The sequence below is a fragment of the Nelumbo nucifera genome, chromosome 6 (genome assembly GCF_055504915.1).
Source record: "Nelumbo nucifera cultivar China Antique chromosome 6, China Antique-T2T, whole genome shotgun sequence".
NCBI classification, from domain to species: Eukaryota; Viridiplantae; Streptophyta; class Magnoliopsida; order Proteales; family Nelumbonaceae; genus Nelumbo; species Nelumbo nucifera.
In genome coordinates, this window is record NC_142654.1 from 13865581 (window position 1) to 13881425 (window position 15845).

Consider the following 15845-nt stretch of genomic DNA (forward strand, 5'->3'; position numbering starts at 1 on the left):
GGAAAATGATTTAGACAAATTCTGAACGAGAATCCAATGTTCCATATACATGGGGCCCATATGGGCCCACACTATAAATGAGTTCATATATCCAATATTGGCATGTTCACTTATGATTGATAAGTAGCCTATTATACATGTAAGTACTGGCAATAGATCCCAAAGTGTGCTTGTTGTTATAAGCGTCAAAAAAAAGTGTTCTTGGTGTTATAGCAGCAAGTTTTGAATTGTCAACTTAGAATTCCTACATACCAAATAGGGGTGTTCAACCAACCTAGGGCTGTCTCGTTGGTGTATTATATGGTTTATTCAGCATTGACGTGGAATCAAATCCTGCAATCAGCATTTTGGTGAAAAAAGAATTAGGGGAAGTCATTAATAGTGCATAGCACCGAATACCCAAAAAAAGGGTACTCCAAGTTGGCTACATATCGAAAACCAAACCAAACAAGATAATTTGGTTTGGTTGAATTGGTTTTTTGATTCGATGTAATTTGAAATTAAAAAAAAATATATAGTTTTAATTTAGTTTTCGGTTTCACTTCGATTTGCAGACTTTTAACCAAATGAGGCAAAAAATGAATAATAAATATTAATACAATTATATATAATATATTCATAAATTATTTGATTTGTTAATACTTAAGTTTATAGTGATGGTGCATACACCATATAACTTTTTAAAATAAATACTTAGGTTTTTATCACAAATAATAAAAAACAAAACAAACAATCCCTCATTTTGGTACTTGGTGAGAAGGTAGTAGGTATTTTTATGTATGTTTAATTAATTTCTAATACTTGATGAGTAATATTGTGAACAAATGTGTTGTATTGTTATCTAAACGAGCCTATCAGTTAAGTAGGCTATTAGGCTGACAAGATGGCGACGATTTAATTTTGGGCTTGAACTATATTTGATGAATTCGTTGTTTTAAGCCTGCTTAAAGCCCATAAAAAAGGCTCCAAACCTATTTGAAAATGATTTGAATTCAATTTGGTTTGATTCAGTTGTGATGAATTTGATTTGGTTTGATTTATGAAATGGTCATATTAAAGGGTTCAACCATGATACCAGAAAAACTTAGAGCCAATCAACCAATATCATAAAAAAGGTGACCAATCAAGTGGTATTCATCAAAATTCACAAAGTGCTTTAATTGGTCAAAGCTCTTCCGATACCATATTTTTCCAATATCATAGATTTTCCCCATACCAAAATATCAGTAAGTTCTATTTCTATCCAAACCAAACTAAATCGATTGAATTGCACCCCTACAAGTATTATTGAATATTAAGATTGAATTGGAGAGGGGACCATTCTAGTTTTACCAGTTTAATCAAATGTTCTAATCATAAAGATAGCGTTTGATAACTTTAAGTTAAAGTTATAATGTTTGTACTTTAATATCAAGTTTGGTGCCATGTAGGAGTTTTGGCTTTTAGTAAACAATTATCATGTTTGGCTGGACAAGTTTCAAGTATAAAGTTTGTACTATCTTCAAAACAAGTTATGTAAAGTTACATTTGGGAAAAACCATCCTTCACTTTAATTAGCATTTAGTAAATTTCCATGAGTGTTGCATGTGATAATTTGATATAACAATAATATTTTCAATATCCCTATCAAAATCCATTAAAAAGATAAGTAATTAAAGCATAGTGTGCTTGTATATTTAAATTTTGTATTTTATCTCTATTGCTAATATATAAGATTAATTTTATTTATCATATATTTCCTGTTAATATGATAAGCATGTAATATTAGAGATGTTCTAACTTTTTTGACAATTTTCTGTATTTTTATATTTTTTTGACTATTTTTAGTTTTTATTATATAATTATGACATCATGCATTGATCTATCTGGCTTGAAAGAGAAAACAACCTCGTTTTAGGGAAAATTTAAAATTTTCTATTTCTGATGCAGCTCAGGTGTCGATTGCCCAGGGTGGCTTACCCAATGTTGGTACTCCGATGCTTAAGGGGATATTTGGAACCATGGCTGTTTTTCAAAAAAATGGTGCCACGTTGGATCCACATATGTGTTTCAACAAACACCCATGTATCTCATTGTTTGGTTCAATCGAGTATTAAAAAATCGGGTATGCCTCGAAAATCGAGACCCCACTGATGCATTGTTTCCCCCAACGGTTGATGATGTGTATCCTATGTGGTGCTTACCTGTCAACACATACATAAAAAATTGTGATGAAAATCACCTTACCAAACAACATAGTGTTGCTCACTACCAAGTAGCGTTTTTTTGTGAAAAACGGGTCTTGGAAGCATGGGCATTTTTTCTTGAAAATCAGTCCCAAAAAGCGCCCACGCTTCCAAACACCATGTAAGTTAGTACTTTTGTTGAGCGAGCTGAATGCTTGAATTCTAGAATGCTAGTAAGTAGTAAATCGTGCATACCTTATGTTTTTGGGGTTGATGCTCTTATATAGGTGAGTTGTCATAGGTCTCACGAAACACCCCCGAGATCTTCAACCAGCATTGTTAGGAGTCCATTGCACACCAGGAGGTAGATTTCCTGCTAGCCGATAAGGCTTATCGAGTTCGTTCAATCTGGGCAGGATAAGGATAAGGCTCGTAGACGTGCATCATGATCCCGAAAAGGTCGGAGACAGCTGACTAGCTTCTAGAAGTTAATTACGTGTCACCTCAGCAGGTCAGGCCATCACGAGCTGCTTAGACCTCTGTCTTGGCCGAGATGCCCAAGGTACCCGAGGTGACTTGGCTCGTTGAGGTGGTAGGGAATGCCAAGTCAATGTCCAATCAACAGGTTGCTTCCACATGTCCGTGCATGAATAGGTCGAGCCAAATCACCCATCATGAATTTCATTTTTATAATTAATTGTAAAAAAATTATTGTTTATCACACTTATCTTTGCTTAATATTGCAAATGTATTGTACTTGAGATGTTCTGTTTTTTCTATGGATTTTCCATATTTTTGTTTTTGGAATTCTATCTGTCTTTATTTAATTATGACATCATTAGTTGACCCATTTTACCTAATTGATTAAATCGTTAGACTACAAGTTGTGCAGGTTGGGCCAAATTTATGTTCAACCTAGGCCCAACCCTATACATTGGACCTACGGCTTAAGCCCAAGGTCAAGCTTGATTTGTCTAACTTTGGCCCAATTAGCATTGATATTTGATGCACTTAGGTTGGGCTAAGGTTTGGATTGGCCAATCATCTCAGTGCTAACATTTGACATAAATGTATGTGTATATGTATACATGCATGCAAATAGATGCATGTATGTATATATGTAGTTAGGCTAGGCTTGAGCGCATAAAAAAAGATATATAAGCCCAAACTTCTGCGCTAAGCCCATGTGTTGCCTAGGGACAAAATATCCAAGCCATTTTGTCTAAAATTGCAATGTAGGTTGGTCCTCGCTTAGATTGAGCTTGCCCAATTTGAACCCATATGGGTCATTCATCACCAATTAGATGGAAAAAATAGTTTTATTTTTGAGTTAGTTTAAATTTTTATTCCAAATGTTTTCTACAACTTTTGTATTTTTAATAATTTTTGTCTATCATTTATAATTTTTTTTGTTACTAGTAAAGACTGGTATGATGCATGGGTTGTTGTTTAAAAGTGCATTTTTAAGGAAAGTAATGAAGTACCAATTATTCATCAAAGTTTTTATATAGTTCAATTATTTACATATGAAATAGTAGAAAGTAATTTTATTTTCTCTTTTAGTTATTGAACTTCAAACTTATTCGTTTTTGTATAACTTATATATTGCGAGAAATACATAAATAAATTGCTTAGAATTTGAACCAACTAATGGTGGCTTAGTTTATAGGTTCTCTGGCTATATAGCAAAGCTTGAGATCAAATCCTACTACCACTAGGGTTGGGGTTAAGGGTTTAGGGGATAGGCTATAACAGGGGTAGAGTCAAGGAGGGACCTAGGGGAGCCATGCCCCCCTATGGTCCAAAAATCCCCCACTATTAATATAGTTTCCGATGTAAATTTCCTCCCTCCCCCTCCCCAATCAAATGGTTGCTCCCGTATGGGTGCATTTATATTTATTCCCCAAACCTAATCCACTTTAGGTTTTGGCCCCCCTCATGAAAATTTTTTAATTGCGCCCCTGATCAATAACCAAGTTAGAGAAAAAAAAAAGAAACAATTTCAAAATTGAATTAACAAAAATAACCAAAGGCACACATTAATAGAAGAATAAGAATACTAGCTCACCCAATGTAATGGGTGGAGAATTTTGGGACCCACCCTACTTTATTAGAGAGAGAGAGAGAGAGATTTTAGAAATAAAGTATGGATTTGGTTTGGAAATTTTAAGGTAATGGAAGAGAGATTTTTATGGGAAAGTGGAAAAATAGAGGGAAATTAGATAGTTTAGAAGTTCCTATAAATCAAGTGTAGGATTAATATTTTGAGGGGCCATCTTATGTGGTCATTTTTTATTTTATTATATGCAAGTGAAATGGTAAGTTTTGCACATATGCTTATAAGTTTCTAATTAAATAAATTAAATGCATAACTCTTGCCCAAAAAATCATACAAAATGCAAAATGATTTTTTTGATAGATATGTTAATTATTTATGAATTAACCTTTAGTACTTTGGTTAGTCTGTTGTTAGTCTAGTGTTAGTAGTTTGTTTTCTGTTTTTATGTTCCTGTGTTGTTATTGTTTCTGTACTGTTGCTTTTGTTAATGAATCTGTTTTTCTACTTATGAGTTAAACTGATCACAAATATTTTGAGTATTTTATTAACTCTATGGTGTGAACTTGTCTTGCACTTTGCGTTGAGTTAGGTTGACAGTCATTAAAACTTTTGCCTAATCCATGTGAATATGAATGTTACATTAAAAACGGGAGGTGTTTTCAATGATGGTGCGTGTTTTTGGAACCGTGGGCGTTAATGCTGACATATATATTCACTATTTCATCATTTTTCCCATTATGCAGATTGGTATATATGTACCTTTATTGTTGGGGGAAATTCATTTTAGTGTTTTTTTTAATAGATAAGTATTTATTTACTGTTTTTCTGATGTGATGTCTAAATATCAATAAACGAATTTATTATTTTTTTTTTGAATTTTACAAATAAATTAAATATAAATATTTAATAAATAAATGCCCACGATTCTAAACATAAAATATCTTTAGGTATTTTCATGCATTACCATTTACCAACATCTTCTCGTAAATGATAATATTAGGTACGGGAGGTGTTTTCAATGCACCGCTGAAAACGCTGTGAGGTTGGCGTGAGGCATAGGAGCAAATCCAGATTCGGGCGAAAGGGATTTCACGCTGCATCTTCTGATTCTTGTCGCCTTACATGTAAGCTCATTAAATGTCGTCGAGACATGCTTGGTAAAAAAACCCTGAAAAGTCATCAAAAATAAGTGTGAACCCAAAAAATTAACTTTCCCGTGAAATTTGTGGCATCTAGGGCAGTCCCAATGACTCCGAACCTCCTGTGCTCACGTCTACGGTATACCCACAACACGTTATCTCGTGTGTTGGGGAATTGGGATATATTCCTCACAGAATGCACTTAACAGTCACATCTCATCTAACATATGGGGAGATATTCCCACTGGCTATAAAGGTCGTTGGAACGGAATCCGGTTTCCTTCATTTCACCGGAAAACTAAATTCATAGTCTTATTGACTTCTCTGCTTCCGGAGTTAACACTTCAACTCCTCTTCATGGACAGGCACTCCAGAAGGAACTGAATTCTCAATTTCAATTTAATTCCCCGCGTTATGTTCCAGTCTGTATTTACTGTAAAGAGTTTCAATTTCGGCAATAAACATGGAGCAAAATCTCATATCCTTGCTTCAGTCCTCTGTACGCCTCAAGGAGCTGAAGCAAATTCATGCTCTCATATTCAAAAAGTACATCAGTTTCACCCCATTCTTCATCAAAAGGCTCTTACATCTCTCTATTGTTGATTATGCTCGCCTAGTATTCAACCAAGTTCCTCAACCAGACCAATATCTCTATTGTTCTTTCATATCAGCGTACTCTAAACTGTCTTTGTACGCTGAAGCTAAAAAAATGTTCTTTTTGATGCACCATGACCTAGCTCGCATAAGTTGTTTTGCATTCTCGCCTGCTCTTAGTTCCTGTGCTTCCTTGATGGCGACCAGCGAAGGGAAACAAATTCATTCTCTTGTTATAAATTATGGGTTTGGTTCAAATGTTTTCATCCAGACCACTTTAATCGATTTCTATGCTAAAACGGGTGATTTGGGATCTGCTAAGCAGGTCTTTGATGAAATCTCAGTGAAAGATCCAGCTTCTTATAATTGCTTGATATCAGGCTATTCTAAATCCGGCGAGGTTTTGGTGGCACGTAATCTGTTTGATAAGATGACAGAGAGAACAATTGTTTCATGGAATTCTATGATTTCTTGCTATGCACATAATGGGCATTATACTCAAGCATTAGAGATTTTTGAAAGAATGCAAGCTGTTAAGTGTCAGCCTAGTGAAATTACTTTGGTGACTATCCTATCTATTTGTGCTAAGTTAGGGGACTTAGAGATGGGTTTAAGAGTAAGGAAGTTGATTGAAAATAATAAGTTGTGTAGAAATATGATTGTTTCAACTGCACTTTTGGAAATGTATGTAAAGTGTGGGGCTGTAAATGATGCACGGAGGGAGTTTGATCAGATGGCTCAAAGAGATATTGTTGCATGGAGTGCAATGATTGCAGGTTATGCACAAAATGGCAGATCAAATGAGGCACTGGAACTCTTCGAGCTAATGAAAAGTGAGAACGTTAAGCCAAATGATGTCACACTAGTGAGCGTTTTATCTGCTTGTGCTCAACTGGGTTCAGTAGAACATGGTGAGCGCATAGGCAAATACATTGAGAGTCGGGGCTTTGCCTCCAATGTCTATGTAGGCTCTGCATTATTAGACATGTATGCTAAATGTGGTAATATTAGAAAAGCACTTCAGGTCTTTGATCAGATGACTCATAAAGACATAGTTTCTTGGAATTCCATGATTGGAGGACTGGCTGCTAATGGATTAGCAGAAGATGCAATTTCACTTTACATGAAAATGAAAGAAGCTGAGGTAAAACCCAATGATATAACATTCACAGGGTTGTTAACAGCGTGTACCCATGCAGGGCTTGTAGAATTGGGACTTGAGTTTTTCAAAAGCATGAAATCAGATCACAATATCATACCAAAGGTTGAACATTGTGCCTGCATTGTAGATCTCTTTTGTAGGTCAGGACGATTAGAAGAGGCTTACAAGTTTATATGTAATATGGAAATGGAGCCCAATGTTGTCATATGGGGTACCTTATTAAGTGCTTCTAGGACCTATTTGAATGTAGAGCTTGCCGAGCGCTCAGTTGAAAAGCTGCTAATATTAGAACCAGAGAACTCAGGGAATTATGTCCTGCTTTCTAACATATATGCTAGCGTAGGTAGATGGCAAGAAGCCTTAAAGGTGAGGAAGTTAATGAAGGATAGGAGAATACAGAAGATAGCTGCATATAGTTGGATAGAAATTGAGGATAAGCTTCATAAGTTCCTAGTCGGAGACACATCCCATCCAAGGTTCACTGAGATCTACAGTGTTGTTGATGGGTTGAGATTACAAATGAACTGGGCTGGTTATACTCCAAACTCCGATTTGCCTGAAGAGGATTTCTTGTATACAGACAGCTCATAGCCAATGCATGAACACTTGTAGGATTTTTCTTTAATTTCCCTATTTATTTGAAAGATTGAGGATGATGAAATCTTTATAATGCATGTAAGGAACGAGTTGTAGCTTAAATTCTGTAGCTTTTTTCTTTCATTTCTATTTTATTTTTCTTTTTGGAGCACTTTTTTTATTGTGCTGCCTTGGAAATTGCACATGCATATGGGTTGTTACTATTGACTTTCTTTCCATTTTACTTTGATATATATTTTTTGTGTGGTCCTGATGTATAGAAGCATGCATATCAGAACATTGCGTAGTGTCATATCACTTTGTTCCAATAATCTAATGTTATTATAAGATGAGTTGGATGGACCTCTACTGCTCCAAATGTGATGGGTGTAGGTTAGGATGTCTTTTTTGTGTTATATATATATTGAAAGGTAAAGTAAAGATTTTATTGATAGAAGAAAATCATTGTACAACAGGCTTCTGGTAAAAAAACAGTCTACCCAAAACAGATTACAACTCCCACAAAGACTGAGAGCTAAGCAACAGAGAGAGATTCTGCCGCTTAAACTCTTTAACACCAGAGACCCAAGAATTCAATCTACTAACAGCACTTTGAATTAACTTATCCTCACTTTTTTCTTTTTTACAGAAGACTTGGTTATTCCTCTTTGCCCATATAGTTCCAAGGACAGCTGCAGAAATGGATTTCCATAAATAATTTCGTTTCTTGCTCAGACCTGGCAGCTTCCAACACCAAATTAGATCTTTAACTGAATAAGGTATACCCAACATAAACCAACTGCTTTGAGGAAACACTCCCAGATTTTGGATGAGATTGTACAATGAATACACAGGTGACCAACTGATTCTGGAAACTGCCCACAAAGGCCACGGTTCAGGTCTGGAAATTGCATGCTTCTTCTGGTTAGATTGTCTTCAGTCAAACATTTATCCAGCACCAACACCCAAACCAATAGTTAGATTTACAGGGCTGATAGGGTTCCAAATCTGTTTGATAGGAAAAAAATCACAATTGCTATCACTTAACCTAGCCACCAGAGTTTTAACAGAGAATATGCCATCCCGCCTCCATTCATCCTCTTGGTTAACATTCACAGCCTGATCCTTAGGAAGCTGAGCAATTCTAGCACCCCATCCAACTCCCAGTTATCGGAATTCCTTCTAAACTGTGGTCCCCAGGTTATATTATTTCCCACAATCTCAAAACAGTCACCTACCATGGTTTCCTGGTTTAGCACACTGGAAAAGAAGGGGGAACAACTCAAATAACGGAAGATCAGTGCACAGGGGTCTTCCCAAAAAACGTAGCCTGTCTTCTCTACCCACTTTGAAGCCCAAACCCCTAGAGAAAGAAGGAAGAGTCTTCATGATTCCCTTCCAGATGGAGCAGCCCCAAGAAGGTAAGGAATCAGAAGAGAACCAACCACCTCTATCAACTCCCTATTTGGAAGCAATCAGATTCCTCCACCAGGAATTTCTTTCTATTCTGAATCTCCGAATCCATTTTCCCAATAAAGCATTATTGAACACCTTAATTTTCCTCACCCCAAGCCACCTTTCTCTACAGGAGAGTATATCTGATTCCAATTTACTAAATGAATCTTATTCTCTTCACCCCAACTTCTCCACAAGAAATTTCTTTTTGAACTTTCCAATTTCTTAGCCACTTTCATTGAGATTGGGAAAAGGGAGAGATAGTAAGGGGAGATTAGATAAAGTGCTTTTGATTAAAGTAACAATCCCTCCAAAATATAGATACTCTGCCTTCCAGGAAGACAGTTTCTTCTCCATACGATCAATTCCCAGCTCCCAAATAGAGAAAGAAATACACTTGGCCACCAAAGGCAACCCAAGATACTTCACCAGAAGATGGTCCACCTGGCAAGATGACACAAACTAAATGCTCCACATCCTCAACCTGCCCAACTGGGATATTCAAGCTTTTGCCCAGGTTGACTTTAAGTCTGGGTACCACCTCAAACCAACACAGAATGCCCAGCATCACTTCCAACTGATCATGAGAAGCATCAATGAAGCACAGATCATCACCAGCAAACTGAAGGATTTGGACTTTTCCACCACTTGGATAGATTTCAAACCATCCCACAGACCAGCATTTTTCACCAGCTTGCTGAATTGGGAGAGGATCTCCAGAAGACAAATGAATAAAAGGGGGGAGAGGGAGTCTCCCTGTCTAATACCTCTTGAGCTCTCAAAGAAGTCATTTGATTGCCCATTAACTAGCACAGAGAACTTATAGGAAGTAGTGCAAACCTTGATCCAGTTCTTCCATTTTTGCCCAAAATTCATATTTTCCAGCACAAAATCAAGGCATGTCCAGTTCATATGATCTCAAGCTTTCTCAATGTCCAGTTTGCAAATCAAACCAGGTTTTCCTTCCCTTCTTCTAGAGTCAATCAGTTCATTAACCACCAAGGCACTATACAACATCTGCCAGCTTGGAATAAAAGCACAATGATTCTCAGAGATCACACTATTCAGCACTCCTTTCATTCTTTCAGTAAGAACTTTTCGCTAAAATTTTATAAAATCTGCTGAGAAGAGTTATGGGTCTAAAATTCTTTAAGTTCACAGCCCCCTCAGTCTTTGGAATCAGGGTGATGAAAGTGGTATTCAAACTCCTCTGCAAAGAAGCATTCCTATGAAAAACCTGAAAGACATTCATTACATCTTGACAGATTACATCTCAACAGTTTAAATAGAAAAAGATTTGTCAGTCCGTTTGGCTCTGGAGATTTGTCATCATCCAACTTGTTAATTGTCTCCCTTCTTCCTTGGTAAAGGGTCTCTCTGAGAAAATTTTCTTCTCCTCACTAAGATGCTTAAAGGTAGTTGCAATAGTTTTAATTTCAGAAAGGTTTTCCCCTACCACGCCATCATGTTCTATTTGCATATTGTTGTTGACCCTGTTCCGGGCATTTGCTATTTGTGGAAAAAGTTGGTTTTCCTATCTCTGGCCTTCAACCAGTTGGCTTTTGTCCTCTGCCTCCATTTGAGCTCATATTTATATGTCAGTCTATCAAAAGTGGCCTTTGCCTGGCTTCTTTTCACTCTCTCTTCTTCTGAAATGGGCCTTTGCTTTACAGATCTGTCTATTTTTTCAATCACACTTGGACAATATCTTTTTTTTTTTTTCAGTTTCAGATTTAAGCCTATTTTCCAAGTTGCATTTCTTCAACGCTTCTTTAACTGCACTCAACTTTTTTGCAAGAATGAAAGAGCTAGAGCCTGTAATAATGTTGCTGTCAATATGTCTTCAAAGCCTGCTTTGATAGTCGTGAAACTGATCTGCTTAATTGTTTGATCTCTGCAATTGATTGGTGTCTATCATCTTCTAAATATCTTATAAGGCTAGATAGGCAGTCTAGAACCTACATATGTAGCACCACTCGTCCACCAAAAAGTACTCAATTCCTAGAGTCAACTATAGAAATTACTCTTTCAAGTACTAATTCAACCAGTTGATTTTTTCCCCAAAAGTAAGGCAAGTGACTCGATGTTCCCCATGGAAAGTTTAAGACACAGCTTCATATTATTGCATTAAGAATTGTTTTTGAAAACTTTCCTTTCATCAGTTTGTAATAAGATCTGATTCTAAGTGTTCTTATCCGTATGCTACTGGATGGAGGTTACAAATTACACTGAGAGGCAATTATTGCAGCAGTGTTGCCTGTGGTATACATACACTACACAGTCAAACTGGAGGGGCTCCTCCCCAGAGGATCTTCTTTTTATATTCTGTTGGAAGCATTGGCTATCAGAACCCTCTTCTCTATGATAAGTCTGTTAACACTTTGGACTCTTTCTCTGAAATATCAGAAATACTCAAGAAATCATAGATAATAATGTCAATGGAAGAACATACTTAATGCAAATGGTGGAACATGTGATTATTATAGAGAACCAGTGACACTGGCAAGCACTTCTAGATGTGAAGTAATAATACTTTTGAAGGGGCAAGATTTCGTTGTTATGTTCGTCGAAATATTCTTATAGGAAGCAGAATGATGCCATTCAAAACTTAGCTTTAAAAGTTTTCTCATGGTTAAAGAAATACTTTAAGCAGTTTAAGCAGTTAAATGTGTATCTGGAGAAGCTGTCTTCCAGGGATAGTCTTGGTAGTCTTGGCATTTCTGTTTGTACCCAGAACATTTTGAAGGTAATTGCATTGTCTCAATCTATTCGTTCCGTTCAGCAGACAATGCATTTCACCAGGAATAAACTGTGTGGATCAGTTAAATACAAAGCAGGAGCATAAAGTATTTCCTAAAGGAAGGTGACCAGTAGTCAAATCATTTTTGTAATCTTCTCAATACATAAGACTATGCACGGGTTATACTGGCATGCCTCAGTTATTTGTATAGGCCTTTTTGCTTTTTTAGTTTAACATAATACAATTACGTTTTACCTATAAAAGTCTATTAAAAAAGTTAACCTGGGTTAGTGTTGATAAGAATTATGACAATCAAGCTAGGGGCAAAATTCTCTTGGGTTCTGGTTGAGCAAATTGCTTGGCCAAAGCATTAGCCAAACAGAGGGTAAAAGGACTCGGTTTGATGGATAATTCTGAGATTGCTTTGTCAATAGTTAAAATAGAAGGGTAGGTGGAAGATGCTAGCCTACATTGTAGGATGCCTGACATACTTGTATGCATTTTATTCATTTTCAATATCTAATTAAAGTCATAATTTCCAATCAAATCAAAAACAAAAAGTTAACCTCGCATCTCTTTTCTAACTGTTTCAGGTAAGCTAAACTTGTTTCCCAACTTTTCCAAATATGTGTTCGTATGAAGAATTTGATGGGGGTATTGGAAGGAGGATCCATTCCTGCACTAAGCAATATTGAGGAGGCACTGAAAGCTGAACAAAAAGGTTCCTCTCTCTCTCTCTACATATATATATATATATATATCATCTATTTATTTGTGTGTGTGGGCTGTGGATATTGTGTATATAAAAAATTAAAAATCACAATATTTGTAAGTACTTTCTAGGGAAAGTAAAGTAATCTTATTTTTGGAAATCTATGTGTTAAAAATGTGCAAAGAAACACAAACACTGACCTCTGCAGTTAGATACCATATTGGTGCATGTTTGTTATGAAAGAACTATAAATTTGAAATGCAAGGAGGTACTTGTTCTTGGCACCAAAGGAATATATAATGCTTTGTACACCCAGTCCAAACTGCATTTTGTTCTGCTAGCAACATGTCATGAAAAAGGTCATGATTTGTGAAACAGGGAGTTTCAATTGTTCATATCTTTTGGGGGGTGGTGTTCATCAAACATGCATTCTTTTTCCCCCTATTGTATGCAATTACAGGATCAGACCCATTTGGCTGGCTACTAGGGGTTTCTGCTTGAGAGTTGTCTGCTACTTGAGATTTTCTCAGGGTAACATAGAACATGACGATTCTCAAAATTTCTCACTTTTCCACCTTGCTGTTGTTTTAGAAAAAATAAGTTTCTAGCTACTGTTTTGGTAATTAGATTGTAATGTTTATTTTTTATTTTGAATGATAGTGATTACCTTTTAGGTTTATTTGTGAGGTGCCCTTTTGAAGTATCAGTGTTGTTCTTATCTGTTTATTCTTTTTTCCTTCTCTATCAGGCACCTCCTGGTACTGCAAGGAGGAGGAGGAGATCAGAACCTAGGAGGCAATTTGGAAATTAAACATCAGCAAAGCCTTCTGTTGGGCTACCTAACATCTAAGGTCACATTGGTTCATATTCAGACTTATTCCACATGAACATTTTGCTACATAAAAGTCTTTTCTCTGTTGTTCTATAACTATAATGTTTGAGGTAATGGGCTAATGGATGTTTGGCTCCTGACAGTCCCATGACTTTTGCTACATAAAAGTCAATGTGCTGCTCCATTAGGTTACATAGCCATGTTTTGGTCTAACCATTTTCTTGTATCCATTCTGAATAAGTAGGACTCTAATTCTGGTTTGTTATTAGTCAAATGTTTTATTTTTCCTGACAGTAAGAAAGACTTCAATAGACTTCACCCAAACAACACAATATTTTCCATTTAACTTTATGGAAGTCATAAATAAAATCTAAATAGACATCAAATAGTGTGGTAGAAATGTGTATGTTGAGATGGAGTGGAAAGACTAGAAAGAATAGGGTCAGAAATGAAGTTATTCAAAGGAATCTAGGAGTAGCTCCAATAGGTGATAAAATGAGAGAAAGTAGATTAAGATGTTTTGGTCACGTGCACAGAAGGGCTAGAGGTAGACCAGAAAAGACATGGGTTGAAATAGTAAGAAATGGTTTAAGCACACATAATTTCACAATGGATATGGTATTGAACAGAATGGAATGGCAAAACAGTATTCATAACCGCATACAGCTGCGATAAGGCTTGTATGATGAAGATGATGATCTAAATAGACATCAAGTCCATTGACGGCATATAGTATATGTTGATTCTGTGCTGTTTCACCTCACAATTACAGAAATAGACATAGAACCTCTGTAACCAGAAACGGAAATCTCCTTGTATCACTAATGTTACTTGATTAAAACACCAATTGCTCCAAATTTAGTTAAAAAGACCATTTGCCAATTTGTTCACCTGGTACTCCTATTTCACTTCACAAATCACAGTATGTCACATAAAAAATGCTGCACAAAACACAAACCAGATCTATTGAAATGTTACTCACTTTTCTGCATCAAAAGTTAACTCCTATTACATGAAATCCCTCTCGGTCTGTACCAATTGAGTGTAATGCATCACTTGACTGCTAACACAACAGGTAGAAGTGATGGATAATACCACCACTGAATCTGAGAGCTGGTCAGGTCTAAACTATGCTCAAAATTCTCTTGATGAGTGAAGGAGAAGAATAGACGAGTAACATAGTTTAGTTATTCCCTGCTTTGGTACCATGTAAAAGTTCCGCATATGGTGTGCAATACCAGGTAAAAGAAAGGACCAAAGGATTCAAAGGAATATAATAAATAGAAGGGAGAAGAGAAAAGACAGAAACAGGCCTCCCGATTGAGGAGAAAAGCATAAATATACCCGTTGGCCAAGCCTCTTTCATAGATCTCTTATAACAAGGCAATTACAAATTTACAAGAACATCTCTGTTTATGAAATTATTATGTTTCCTAAACTACTATTTGAGTGATAAGAAAAAGGCATATAAACCCCAGATCTAAACAAAAACAAATACAGTATGAATAATAATGGCTGCTATCACAACAGTGACCAAGTGAGCAATATATTTCATTTAGATTCGTTCTGTTGCAAGTCAGAAAATTGTTTGGTGAAAAAGCTCAAAATAGGCTTTTTTGTGTTTTTTGCATAAAAAAAGCCCATTTGTAAAGCATGAAAACTCCATTTAGCTTTTCTACTTTTGCAAGAAGCTGTCCTGACCAAAAAAGCTGGTGATCAGCCAAACACTAAGAAAGCACTTTTCAAAAAAAAACGGCTTTTTCAAAAGCCTATTTAAGCCAAAAGCACTCCCAAACACCGCTATAGTTTCTGGGCTTATAACCTCTGCCTAGCCCGTAAGGTTTGCAACCACCATGATTTTCAGCTCACACATCTACACAACCTCTCTTTTGCGCCTCACAGTGGGAGAAACCCATCATTTGCTTAGAGCCCAAATTACCTCATTTCCTCATAGGTTCAATCACCATCCCGTCAAAAAACAATATATAAAAAATAAAGAAAAAAAAAAAAACTACCTTCAGCTTGGCTTCAAGGATCAAGCTCAATACTTATGGGGGGCATGTTAAGGTAACACAGCAAAGAAAAAGCCATGGAACCTCATTTATGGACACCACTGATCGCCAGTCTCACTTTCGTTGCAAAGGGTGGAATCACGACCAAACATATAATAGAATTATGGGCGTTATATGCGTCTTCTCTGCACTTGGCTACACATTACTAGTTACAAACTTACAAATAATTTATTCTGGAACCAATTCCATCTTCGACCAAGACCAAGCATTACAGTACCAGAAATTAGGACCATGGCGCTTCCCCAGCCAATGGAACTGCCTTCAACTGATGTAGGAGCTAATTATATTTAAATATATTGGGACTGGGATGCGAAAAGAATCAAGCAACTGGCTGCCTTT

The 15845-nt window shown here is 36.4% G+C and overlaps 1 pseudogene across 2 annotated transcripts; it reads left to right on the top strand.

The window, feature by feature from the left end:
- Window positions 1-5403: 5403 nt before the first annotated feature.
- On the top strand, window positions 5404-13630 carry LOC104589177 (pentatricopeptide repeat-containing protein At1g08070, chloroplastic pseudogene; annotated as a pseudogene). Of its 2 annotated transcripts, none has more exons than XR_016077127.1 (3): window positions 5404-7794; window positions 12484-12611; window positions 13351-13630. The product of XR_016077127.1 is annotated as a pentatricopeptide repeat-containing protein At1g08070, chloroplastic pseudogene, transcript variant X1 (transcript). The 2 variants fall into 2 exon arrangements; XR_016077128.1 differs by having other exon boundaries at window positions 5404-7727.
- The last annotated feature ends 2215 nt before the right edge of the window (window positions 13631-15845 follow it).